Source organism: Myodes glareolus, chromosome 7 (genome assembly GCF_982192425.1).
Source record: "Myodes glareolus chromosome 7, mMyoGla1.1, whole genome shotgun sequence".
Lineage (NCBI taxonomy): Eukaryota > Metazoa > Chordata > Mammalia > Rodentia > Cricetidae > Myodes > Myodes glareolus.
Window position 1 is genome coordinate 25542470 of NC_142032.1, and position 12557 is coordinate 25555026.

Sequence of the window (12557 nt, forward strand, 5' to 3'; positions counted from 1 at the left end):
CTTTTATGTGAATGCAAGGACCTCGTGCCCTCTGCAACAATGTTAAGGCTTTAATGTTAGCAAATATGATTTGATTTACATCTTATCATTAGTGTGGTTAAGCACTTCTTACACTTGTTCATAACTTGTCTCTTTCTGCACTCTAATATTTACATTAGTTGCACCTTTCTTCTTGACTCAAAGGTTTTACATATTAAGAATATTGTTGCAAACATTTTTCCAGTTTGTTGCTTAGCTCTTTTAATGATGACATTTTGAAGTATAAAAATATACATGATACATCTTTAAGTTGTTTATATTGTTATATTTATATAAATTGTCTTCCATCTAGCAACATAATAAAATTTATCCATTTTAAGTTGTTTTCAATATTAATCATAAACACATACAGTTTATCTGTGCATGAACTAAGGTTCTAAGTAAATTTTTATCCTAATGGGTTTTTTGACTCTCATGTATTTATTATTAGTTATTTTTTTTGAAATACCAAGAGTTTATTTCATCTCAAAAGGGGCACCATATAATGGACTCAAAGAAATTTAATGCATGTTCAGTGCACACATATTTCATGTGACTGATACCAGGAATTGAACATACTGTGCTGAGTATACAGGAGACACTTTAACTTTGATTTGATAATCAGCAGAAAACTTCATCCCACACTTAAGTTTATTAAAAACTGACAAACAAAACCCGTACAAAAAATATCTCCCAATTCCATAACACTTTGGAACAATAATTTTGAAAGACATTATCGCCTAGGATCCCCTCTTCCTCTGCCGCGACCACGTCCTCTTCCTCTACCTCGGCCTCGACCTCGTCCAGCAACAGCTTCTCTTTTCTTAGCTTTCACCTTAGGTTCAACATCCACAAGTAATGTATCAAGAGGTAAGCTGTCTGGTAGGATAAAGTATCGAATGTTGTTTCCTCGAATACTCAATGTTTCCAACTGTACAGGTTCTCTGTTCTTCAGGGTCATTTTCACAGTTTTAAGATGTGTATTCATGCTAACATCTACACCTGTGATTGTTCCATGGACTTGTGTTCCATTCTTCAATTCAATGGTTACGGTTTCATGACTCAATTTCATCAAAAATCTCACGAGCTTCATCCTGGTGCTGCAGCCTCCCTCTGGACACGTTATTATTAGTTATTTTTAATTTAAATTATGTATATCTGTGTGTGTGTGTGTCATGTGTGGGTGTGTGCAGTTGTGAGTGAAGGTGCCCGTAGAGTCCAGAAGAGGGTATCAGATCACATGACACTGAAACTATACATGTTTATGAACCATTTTCTGTGGGTGCTTGGAACCCAACTCAGATCTTCTGGGACAGCAGCAAATGCTTTTAACTGCTGATCTATCATTCCAGCCCCCTGTCATGTATTTAAATAAAATTTTCTTCCTGCTTGTTTGTGATGATTTCTTTTGTATATGGCAAATCAGATACTGGTGTACATAGCATATATAATGACATATTCTGTATGTTTAGCTGAATTGTGATAATTCTTTTTTTTTTTTGAAAGTAATTTTATTAAATTATAAAGAGTTTCCATTTACGCCCCTCCTCCCAACGCCCTCCCACTCCCCCCTCCCTCTTCTCCTCCCTCTTTGTCCCCAAGGGCAGTCAGGGTCTCCTGCCCTGTGGGAAGTCCAAGTTCCTCCCCCCTCCCTCCAGGTCCAGGAAGGTGAGCATCCAAACAGACTGGATCCCAAAAATCCAGTATATGCAGAGGAAACCAGTCCCAGTGTCATTGTCAATGGCTTCTCAGTAAGACTGCAGGCCAGCCACATTCAGAAAATCCGGCCACATTCAGAGAATCTGGTTGGATCACATGCTCGTTCAGTCACGGTCCATCTGGCCTTGGTAAACTCTCATTAGATCCGACCCCTTGTATCAGTGGGTGATAGTATCCCTCGCAGTCCTTCGTCATTTTCTTCCTTCCATTTGGATCTTGGGGGGCTCAGTTCCGTGCTCCAACGCGGGCCTCCATCTGTATCGTCATCCAACGCCAGATGAGGGATCTATGGTGATAAGCAAAATATTCATCAGTATGGTCACGGGCCAAGGCCGGTTCAGGCACCCCCTCCTCTGTCCAGAGAACAATCTGGGGATCTCTCCTTGGACCTGGGATCCCATATATAATCAAGTTTCCTGTAAACTCTAATATGACTCCCTTAGTTGAAATATATTCTTCCCTGATCCCACATTCATCCTTCCTCCCTTCCCCCCATCCCGGTCAACAGAGCTTTCTCCATTCCTCCCCTACTCCCTTCTCTCTAACCCTCTCCCCTTCCAACAACCCTCCCCCCCCCCCATGCACCCAAGGTTACCTGGGACTCTTGACTATTTCCTACCTCCTGGCGGATAGCTAAAAAATCTTCATCAGGTTCGTCTTCTTATTTAGCTTCTCTAGGATCACGAATAATAGGCTCAAAGACCTTTAACTATGGTTAGAATCCACTTATGAGTGAATACATACCATATTCCTCTTTTTGGGTCTGGCTTACCTCACTCAGTAAAGCGTTTTCTATGTCCATCCATTTGCATGCAAAATTCAAGATGTCATTATTTTTTACCGCTGAGTAAAACTCTAATGTGTATATGTTCCACACCTTCTTTAACCATTCTTCTATTGAGGGGCACCTAGGCTGTTTCCAGGTTCTGGCTATTACAAATAGTGCTGCTATGAACATAGTTGAACAAATGCTTTTGTAGTATGTTTGAGCATCTCTAGGGTATATTCCCAAGAGAGGAATTGCTGGGTCCTGAGGGAGGTTGACTCCCAGTTTCCTGAGAAACCGCCACACTGATTTCCAAAGTGGCTGCACTGTGATAATTCTTGTGGTGGGACCATGTTGACATGATTATGTCAGCTTTCTAATATGTTCGCATGACTAGTAAGGCAAGACCTTCTATAAACATATCTATTTTAAAATTAAAACATTGCATTTATTTTTAGGTGTATGGGTATTTTGTTTGCATGTATGTCTGTACCATGTGTGTGCCTGGTGCCCACAGAGTCCAGAAGAGAGTATCAGATACCCCAAGACTGGATTTACAGACAGTAGGGAGTCATCTTCTGGGTTCTGGGAACAAACCCAGGTCCTTTAGATGAGCAGCTAGCTCTTTTAACTGCTGAGTTATCTCTTGAACCCACCTTACAACTTTTGACACTTATTTGCTTATGTATTCTTCTGTGTCTGCCTTAAATATATAAGTACAGAATAAAATAAGTTTCAGTTGCAAATAGGTGGAGAATTGGCATCTTTATAGTAACCAGGAATACTGGACATTTCAAAGATCAGCTGTTTTACATGGCAGTTAACGTGTCTTTCTTTACAGATCTGTGTATGAGTTTACAGTGATGATTTGGCTTCCTGAATTCTAAATGGTGTTGGAGACAAATATTTCATTGGCTATAATAAACTGCTTGGAGAATGCAGTCTTAGGTTGCATCTCATGTTCTTCTATAAGCACTTAACTTTTCCAGAATTTTATGACTGACCCATACCTTTCTCCGTTTGTTTATGACTCCCACGATCACCATTCTTTTTTAAAATGTGAAATCTCCTTTCTCTGATTTTCAATTTTTCCTCTTCTTTCTCTTTTCTTCCTCTATATTTTCCCTTTATTTATTTTGTGTATATGTATGTGCATACAGTGCTGTGTGGTGCTCAGAAGACAACATGCAGGACTTGGTTCTCTCCTTCTATCATGTGGGTTCCAGGGATTGAACACAAACTGTCTGTCTTGATGGCAAACACCTTTACTCACTGAACCAACTTGACAGCTATTGTTTTTATTTTATTTTTTAAAGATTTATTTATTTATTATAGATACAGTGTTCTGTTTTAATGTATGCTTGCATGCCAGAAGAGGACACCAGATATCATTACAGATGGTGGGGAGCCACCATGTGGTTGCTGGAATTTGAACTCAGAACCTCTGGAAGAGCAGTGTTCTTAACCCCCGAGCCATCTCTCCAGCCCCCAAGACCACCATTCTGCAGCTCATTTCTGTCATTTTATACTTTTCTCAGATCCCAGTTCCGTGAATGTTCCTGGCTCTCAATCCCAGTGCAAAATACTCTCCTGACTGTGTTTGTAGCTCTCAAGTTTGTTTATACATTCATGAACTTTCTTGGGTAATATTGTTTTGGGCTTACTCAGGCATTGAAGCCATCCACGAGCATTTTGTTATGTGGACACTTAGTCACCGTGATTTGAATTCATAGGTATACATAGAGTTACCCAAATACAAAACGGAAGTTGTGACTCTAATCTTTTGGAGTAGATGGGTCAGTGAGTGCCTGCATTTCTAGTTTCTTCCAGTAGGAGGTGCTGATGCCTTCTATATGTGGCCTGAATATATTACTTGTTCAGGGCAGAATTAATATTTCTGCCATTAATCTGAGATGAAACAATAGACCCTCCAGTGTATATAAAACAAAACAAAGCAACAACAAAAACCAAACTCATGATCCTGATTTAGATCATTGACTATTTTACTATCTACCCTGATAACCATGGCATCCAAGAGAGATAATAGTTACCTGTTGTTCACAGCATGTGTTGAATTCTAAATGCAAGATAGCTCACCAGTGAGAAAATTTATTCATTTAACCAATCAAACAATATATTATGAGAAACAAAGATGCAGAGGAGATGGGTCTTACATACAGATAACTTATTATTGACATAGGAGACAGGGAGTTTTGTAGTTTTGTAGGTAACCTAAGATAGGTGGTGTGTCAGGCACTTTGCATCACTATAACAAACCACCTGAGATAAGCTCACCATTTTGGAGTTTTTTTGTTTTTCGTTTTTTTTGAGACAGGATTTCTCAGTGTAGCCCTGTACTCCTGGAACTAGCTCCATAGACTAGGCTGGCCTCAAACTCACAGAGATTCACCTGCCTCTGCCTGTCAAGAGCTGCTGGGATTTAAGGCGTGTGCCACCATGGCCCGACAGAGGAAGATTTTGTCTGTGGAAGGTTCACTCCATTGTGATGGAAGGGCCTGGTATAGCATAGTTGCTTATCCCCAGGAAGCAGAGAAAGAGGAAAAGCCTTGAAACCAGAAACTTTCAGAAGTGATGCTCCCAGTTGTCGGAGACTGTGGACCCACAGACACTGAATTTCCTGTAAATAACTTATTTTTCTATGCTTGCAGCTGCTCTGAGCACGAGACAGGGGAGTGGGTTCTGGTGGGCTTGCAGCTTAAAAAACCTGAGAGTTGGGGTGTAGCCATTTAGTCAAGGAGACCCTATATAAACTGCCCTGGAACACAATAAAGTTGGCATTCTTGATTCAAGGGGGCATTCTTGGCATTCTTGTTTCAAGGATGACCCGTGTCTCTGCCTCTGTTGTGTTTGTGTGTTTCAATCTCCAACTCCTTGCCTGGCTCATGAACCATACAGTACCGTAGAGTGTAGCGCGTAGAAGAGTGTGTGTTGTTCCTGTTATCCTGTAGGTCTGGTCCCTTTAAGAGCTAACCATGCCCACTCCCAGCCACTTCTGACCTCCCTGTCGCCATCTTAACTCTCTCTCTTCTGTTTCCGTCTCTTGGCGTGTGCACACGTGTCTCTATCTCTCTCTATGTTTATCTCCATGTCTCTCTGTCTCCCTCTTCTTTAAGTAATATAACCCCTCTGGAGGCAGCCTCTGCCTGGCTTGCAGGCCGCTCGGGACACCCCAACATCATATCATTAAAGAACAAAAGTACCCAGTGACCTACTTCCTCCCAATAGGTTCCACCTTAGAGTCAGAGGATGCCAGTGCACCAAGATTCAACCTCCAACTGTGGGCCAAATACAGGAGCCTTTTAGGAGGGTAATGTCTCATACCCGAACCATCATACAGCAGAAGAGAAGTCCTGTAAGCAGTAAGAGAGATCCCAGTGAGTTCAGATTATTCCCAACAGGGTGATGCAACAGTTTCACAGAAGAGGCCAGAGATGCCTTCAGGGATGAGGATTCAGGGAGCAGCAGGACCAAAGCATGATGGGAATTGACCAGAGTGAAGGAGGCCGGAAATAATAAGGAAGCCTGGGAAGATGGCAAGTTGTAGGCTGATGGGCAAATAAGAAAGCCTGGGAAGATGGCAAGTTGTAGGCTGATGGGCAAAGTGCTAACTAAAACTGTCAGACTTTGTTTTAGTTTTTGCTTTAAACATCTGCCATTGCATAGAAGTATTTGCTTTGTCCAATAGTTCTTAGAAGGTCAGAGCAGGGGGTCATGTCTGGATTGTGCTTGAGCTGCAAGGAGAACTGCTTCTTCACTTCTCTGTCCAGGAACCACGATGAATGACAAACACCAGATGCATCGTCTTAGCTACTTGCAAACAAAAAGCAAAGAGCAGTTAAGGTCTTTCTGCAAACCCAGAAAATGGATGAAAAGAATGCCAAAGGAACAATGACAAGCTTAGTGATCTGTGATTTGTGCTTTACATTGGGATACCCCAGTTGTGTGCAACTTGGACGGCATGAGGATAGAGACCAGAGCCATTCATAAACACAATCTTCCTAATTAAATATTATATTGAAAGCAGTGTGGTTAACGGCAGTTCATTATGGTGGCTTTGTACACATAGTTTATATAATCAGTCCATTCTGGAGAGTTACATGACATATTTTTAAGTTTCTGCCTTCAATTTAATCTTAAATTTTCTGGAATTGGTAGTAAGAGTAAGCAGAAATAATGAAAAAAATGCTGAGGTTGGCGATAATGGAAGTGGAGAAGCTAAGCTGGACTTGGTGAGTAGGCGAGGCTGTTCATCTAGCTGATGAGTCAAATGGTTGATCAGGTCAGCTGAGAAACGCTAGAAACACAGGAAGAGATGAAAGATTACTGTAATTACTCAAGTCATGTCAAAACACAGATACATGAGATAATCGTCCCTCTATTACCAGACAAAATGCTCCAGGGTGACCGATGAACAGGCCATGCACGTTGTCACTTATTACCCTGTTTCTTCTTGGCAACTCTAAAAGGGAGCTAATCTTTTATATTCTTGCCACTTGTTCTTTTTTTTTCCTGTGACTAAATGAAAAAACCTAGAATATAATGGCAGATCATATTTGGTTTATTTATTTATTAGTTGGTGCATTTACTTATTAATTGCATGCACGATTATTGTGTACTGACATTAATTCAGGTGCTGGGTATGAAATGTAGGTTCACATGACTGAAAAGAGTTGGAGAGTTCATATCCTTCAGTAAAGGTGAGAAGATAAATCAATATGTAAGGCACAAATCATGTTATGTCCTGAAGAATGGGTTGCTCCGTCTGAAGCATGAGCTAATTCCTATTAGGAGACATCAGAAAAGGAATGGAGGTCCAGGAAGGTTCAAAGTGGTAGAACTGGCAACTTATGGCTTTATCTTTATCGTTCATTGTCTTCTTTAACAGAGACTTCTGTTCTTTGGCAGTCTGTAAGGATGGATATAGGATGATTTCTTGGTTGATTTCAGGTAGGAGGAGTTTTCTGGCGGGAGGTGTGCTGTGTGCTAGGGTCTCAGAAAAGCAGAGAAGGGATGCAGTAACCTCACCTGGAGAAGATCTGTAATGTGGCATCGTCTGCAGCAATAGACCACACATGTGAGTGTGGAGAAGGCAAGATGGGCTGGTGACTTTTCTACTTCCTCTGTGGAAGCTTTGCGAGAGCCCCTCTGATCTCCCGGTTTAGACTGGGCTTTTTGTCAGCCTTGAAGACAGGGCAAAGGTAAATGAAGTTCAAGAAAAGTATTATTATGACTAGAAGGACTAGACTGTTGAGAAATTTCGCAGCCCTGTACAGTTTTGTACAGGAAGAATGAAATTGTGTTCTCTAACAATGGGAGCTTCGACTAATGCACGCAGCGATTTTGTAAAAGATGGTTTTAAAAACGATGGCTGAATCAAGCTCTCCTTGGTTTCCAGCCTCAAGCACATGATAGACAAAAGTGCTTCCTTTCGTAAGTCTGTGCTGATTTTCCCCTTAAGAAACGGCCACAATGCTCTTTGCTTTAGATTGTAGCCCTAGCATTCCATAAAAACATATTCTTTTTTTCCTGATTAAATACATTTTTGTTCTTTAATTCATTTATGTTTTTTGTTGAAAAAATATTCTTGTTTTTAAAAGACACAAGCACTGTATTGAATACTACAATAGAAATGTTTCTTGCCTGGCTGTGGAGATATAGGTGAGATCTTTGTTTTTCTGCCCTTTCTCTGTCCTTGTGCACACATTCTGTCAGGTCTGACTACAGCTAATAAACCACAGATGAACTAGAATTACCTTTAAAAGACATACAGCTCTTTTTGTTAGGTAATCTATTATTTAGGTGACTTTTTAAGTGCTTGAACAACTGTAGGCATGGCTGAAGTTCAAGTGGGATTCCAAACTCATTAATTAAAACATAATACAGATGAACATATATCAAATTTTAAAACATCTTTTAGAATAATTAGTAGCAATTATTTTTCTAAGGAAGGCAACAGAAATCTGCTTCTGAGCAAGATGTCAGATAAAAAGTAGGGTATCTGGTCTCTAGATATGTGTGGCCCTTTCTAGAAAAGATTGATCTGTCCATTTTGTGCAAGTGGAACCAGTGTCTTGAATTAGCAAAAATTAGACTTACTCCCTTTCAGGGATTCCAGCACGTCCTCTGAGCAGAATAAACAAGTTTGAGCAGGGCACCCAAGGTGTGAAGTGCTGGCTGCATTTGGTCAGCTGGGTTATTCCTGACTTCCTCTCCATGCCTTGATTGTCTCCCTATTTTATTTTACCATCACATGCTCTGTCATGTAGCACTGTCAACATTGTAAGAGAGTGTATTCCTGTTCCATTGATGCTGGCTTTGGCCATATGACTTGTCTTGGCTAGTCGCATGTTAGCTGATATTGTAAAGACAGACGACCAAAAACTCAAACAAAATTTCTATACTTTAACAGCTAGGTCATGACTTATTATATACAAACATTTGGAACATAGCTCCTAATGACCCATGGTACCCTGAGTAAATGGCCAGTCTCAAGAAAGACAATCTGCAATAGTTAAATCTACTACCTAAGGAGCTAGTGAGGTGGCCTGCCTACCTATTGATCCTTGAGCCTGGAAGAGAAGATCAAGTGTTCTTCTGTCTTTGATGGTCCTGCTTCCTCTCAGTCATGCCATCCCTCTCTGGACACTTGCCTTTTGCAATAGATTCCTCTCTTTGTCGTTTCATGCCCTTGTTACCATTTCCATGTCTCTGTCCACACCTTTATTCAGGGACATAAGAACCTAGAAATCCCATTGGTGTCCTTCTTACTGCAACTGCTGATAACACTTATACCTAGTAGACAAAAGGATAAAGATAAAGGGGTGGATGACAGTGATGTTTAAAGGCAGTAAAGGCACACCAAGGTAATATTGGCTCTGGGCTCATCCAACTCAACACTCCAACTCCCCAGTTAATGCCAACTCAACACTCCAACTCCCCAGTTAATGCCAACTCAACACTCCAACTCTCCAGTTAATGCCAACTCAACACTCCGACTCTCCACAGTTAATGCCAGCTCAGCGTTTCAACTCCCCACAGTTAGGAAGGTCTAGGTTTTTATGGGAGCTTCAGTTCGTAGGGCTGTGTAGCTATTTAGAAATTAGTGTACTTGCAGGCCATTGAGGATGGACTCCTCCCTCACGATCAGCTTCAGTCCCTCCCTCTTGTGTTCCTGTTAACACATTATTTTAAGGAAGGGGAAAATATCATTGTTGCCCCTCCTTTGATTTGAAGTACTATGTGAGAGGAGGGAGCAAGTATCCCAATTGCACCTGCTCGAGATTCAAATACCAAATGAGATGGAAGAGATTAGAGATGGCAGGGCCTTGTTGAGGCCTGTTAAGGGACAGCCACTTACTGAGAAGTAAACATGCAGTTTTAAAAGATTATTATTTATTTTCATCTCATTCTTTTTCTTTTTTGAGACAGGGCCCTATTCTGCAACCCCAGCTGGCCTGAAACTTACTATGTAGAGCTGGCTTACCTTGAACCCACAATCATCATCCTGCCTCTGTGTACTGGGATTAAAGGCATGTGCTACTATGCCCAACTCTTTTATTCTTCTTAATCTGCTGGCTCCAAGTTTTTAGTCAAGGATGGCATCTGGGTTATATCTCTGGCCCTGGGTGATGCATGACTGAACTGCTGGAGAGTTACGTAGCATGATGTAGCAGGAGCATGTCTGGTAAGTAACAAAGGCATAGTGTGTCCCTCTGGTGTGGTCCACCCTCATGCTTTGAGAGTGTTTTTCTGTTTCTCTGAAATGAAACGTACCTGTCTGGTACACTGTGTATCTAGTCTGAAGTCATTTGATGGAGGTGACTAGGAGCAGAGGGAGGCCAGAGCAAGACTGCAGTAACAGCACTTGAATTCATGTGCTCACCATGTACCACTGAGCATCAAGTAAGAGGAATCTGAGATCATAGCTGGCTGGGCAAAGAGTCTAGCATAACAGGTATCTCAGAGAATGCACAAGGGCCACACAGCATGCCCAGAGGGACTCATAGACAGTGACATGTGCATTTGCATCTGGTCTTCAAGGATGCATAGGATTTCATTAGCAAAGAAGGCGAGAAGGGTGTTCTTGGGCAAAGGAATAGTACAGGTCAGGGTTGTGGAATGTTAATGACATGAGGGCTGGCCAGTGAGACCGGAGAAGGGAAGAAGTAGCAGGAAATAAGACCAGAAAGTTTGGCTGTAGCTTCTTTGGGAGGGAAGTGTGCACGTCCCCAAGGAGTCCAGGCTAAGGAGTGTGAATTTCATCTGTAATTTTTGTTTGTGAACTTTGGAGTTTTGAGTGGTGAGTGATGCAGTCAAAGCCCTGCTTTAGAAATGTTTATTACCTGTGCTTCTGGGATTTGGAAATGGGTAGAAATGGAACTTCTGGGCCCAGCCCTACCAAGCCTGAAGCTCTCAGGTGGGCACAGTGATCTGTGCTTTAAGAGGCACCCCAGGTGATGCTGATGCCTGCTAACCCATGGGGCTCACTACTTAGGAGGGTCCCTTTAGGCTGTCAGAGCGTGAACTGAGGGGGACTCATACTGGGAAAGTTTCTGAAGAAAGGAGGCTTTCTCTTGGTGCCTGGGAGAGAGGAGGAATTTTTCTTGCTTACTGTCTATAAGTAGTAACACACGAAGGTGGCCAGCGCTGGCGGATTTGACATTTATTCATTCGTCTTTTACTCCTTTGTTCCTTTGCCCCATCCTTCATTGGCAATGATAGGGACAGACATGGAAAGAGAAGAAATCTGGAAAAGATGATGTTGTGCTGAGAGGAGACTCACACTTAGCCTGCTTTCACTAGAATAAGATTCCAAATACTTCCCCAACTCATTCTCCTTAGATTAAAAAAAGTTATTTAATGAGTGTTTTGCTTGTGTGTATGTTTGAACACTGAGCATGCATGTGTTTGTGTGTGTGTGTGTGTGTGTGTGTGTGTGTGTAATGCTTGCAGAGATCAGAAGAGGGAATCAGATCCTTAGAACTGAAGTTATAGATGGTTGTGAGACACCATGTGGGTGCTGAGAACCAAGCTTGAATCCCTGCAAGAGCAGCAAGTATTCTTAACTGTTGAGCCATTTCTCCAGCCCCTCCACTTAAAAAAAAGAATACTCAACAAATATTTGAGCAATTTTAAGATCTTCATCATTGAGTAAGCCTGACAATACCTGACAATACCAACTGGGAGGGACTCATGGTATCGGAGCACAGTCATTCTAACAGGCATGGTCCCTAACCCCTCTAGGAGGTGGAGTGTTTTTGTTAACAGTCCATCAAAGGATGCTAACCCAATGGATGTAACTCAAGGAGTCAGATCATGGAGGAAATCAAAGTCGGAGACAAAAATACTCAGAGGTCTTCATCCTCAAGGAGGGGTGTTGTGTGTGTGTGTGTGTGCAAATGTGTGTGTGTGTGCATATGTGTGTGTTTGTTTGTCCCGTGGCTGCTGTGGATGTTTATGAAGAGAAACATGGATTAGTAAAGTCAGTTGAGAAATACCTAATGCTTTGTCATCACAGAATATTAAGAATCAAAATATGGGCAGGCTTAGTGGTCAAAAGTTTGGTGGTGGTGCATGCCTTTAATTCCATCATTTGGGAGCCAGCATCTGGCAGATCTCCCTGAGTTCAAGGCCAGCCTGGTATACAAAGAGAGAGTTCTAGGGCAGCCAAGGTTATCCAGAGCTGTAGCTCGACCTGTCTTAACTGCACCCCCAAAGTGTGCTTATTGCTCTTGCAGAGGACCCAAGTTCCATTCCCACCATCCCTATAGTGGCTTACAACAGCCTGCAACTCTAGTTTCAGAGAATCCAATGCCCTCCTCTGGTTTCCAAGGACTTCTGCATACATGTGGTTCATATTAACTTATGAAGGCATATGCACATAAATAGAAAATAAGTAAATAAATAAATTTAAAAAATCCAAGTACTCACCCCATCCAAAACTGCAAGCAATAAGAGTCATATAGAAAATGTTCAATAGTGATTGGTAAAGTAATTAGCAGGAATGTTTGTTGAAAAAGGAAAAGATGATAGG

The 12557-nt window shown here is 41.6% G+C and overlaps 1 long non-coding RNA gene and 1 pseudogene across 1 annotated transcript in view; one reads left to right on the top strand and one right to left on the bottom strand.

The window, feature by feature from the left end:
- The window catches only part of LOC148121327 (uncharacterized), an 87942-nt gene that overhangs the window by 46348 nt on the left and 29037 nt on the right, over window positions 1-12557 (top strand). The window lies entirely within an intron of this gene.
- On the bottom strand, window positions 470-1164 carry LOC125403509 (small nuclear ribonucleoprotein Sm D1 pseudogene; annotated as a pseudogene).